This window comes from Delphinapterus leucas, chromosome 8 (assembly GCF_059928025.1).
Source record: "Delphinapterus leucas isolate spDelLeu-1000000601 "Yukka" chromosome 8, BTC_Dleu_Yukka2, whole genome shotgun sequence".
NCBI classification, from domain to species: domain Eukaryota; kingdom Metazoa; phylum Chordata; class Mammalia; order Artiodactyla; family Monodontidae; genus Delphinapterus; species Delphinapterus leucas.
In genome coordinates, this window is record NC_143136.1 from 77,149,569 (window position 1) to 77,150,736 (window position 1,168).

The window sequence follows — 1,168 nt, forward strand, 5'->3', positions numbered from 1 at the left end:
ATATACAGAAAACCATAAAGACTCCACTAAAAACTACTGGAACTAATAAATGATTTCAGTAAGGTTGCAGGATACAAAATCAATATACAAAACTCAGTTGTGTTTCTATACTCTAACAACTATCAGAAAGAGAAATTAAGAAAATTATCCCATTTACAATTGCATCAAAAATAACAAAATGTCTAGAAATAAATTTAACCAAGGAGGTGAAAAATCTGTTTATTTAAAATTGTAAGACATTAATAAAAGAAACTGAAGAAGACACAAATAAATGGAAAGATATCCCATGTTCATAACATTATCAAAATGCCCATATTACTCAAAGCAATCTACAGATTCAATGCAATCCCTAACAAAATTCCAAAGGGATTTTTCACAGAAATTGAAAAAAAATAATCTTAAAGCTTATGGAACCACAAAACACACGAAATAGCTAAAGAAATCTTGAAAAAGAACAAAGCAGGAGGCATCACACTTCCTGATTTCAAATTATGTTATAAAAGTATATAAAAGTTATATAGTAATCAAAACAGTATGATATGGGTATAAAAACAGACACATAGAGTGTTGTATAAAAGGAGAGAAGATTAGCACTGCCCCTGACAAGAATGGCAGAGCCTCTCAGGCCTGACAATATTCATGTGGTTAAGGCATTACCACCTACTTCATGACCTCTAACCACCGTTTTTGAAGAAACAAAAACACTAATTTGAAAAGATATACACACAGCAATGTTTATGGCAGCATTATTTACAATAGCCAATATATGGAAGCAATCCAAGTTTGTATCAACAGATGAATAGATAAAGAAGATTATATATATAAACACAAACATACACATACATACAATGGAATATTATTCAGCCATAAAAAAGAATAAAATTTTGCCATTTGCAACAACATATCTGGACCTAGAGGATGTTATGCTTAGTGAACTGTCATACAGAGAAAGACAAATACTGTATGTTTTCACTTACATGTGGAATCAAAAAATAAAACAAATGAACGAATATAACAAAACAGAAACAGACTCACAGATACAGAGAACAAACTATTGTTTACCACAGGAAAGAGGAGTGGGGGAAGGAGCTAGATAGGGGAAGGGGATTAAGAGGTACAAATTACTAGGTCTAAAATAAGATACAATGATGTAATATACAGTGCTGGG

General features: G+C 31.4%; 1 non-coding gene across 1 annotated transcript; it reads left to right on the forward strand.

Annotated features, from left to right (window-relative positions):
- Positions 1–564: 564 nt before the first annotated feature.
- LOC115802158 (U6atac minor spliceosomal RNA) lies at positions 565–690 on the forward strand. Its single transcript, XR_004022558.1, has one exon. It is a non-coding gene; the product is annotated as a U6atac minor spliceosomal RNA (small nuclear RNA).
- Positions 691–1,168: the final 478 nt, after the last annotated feature.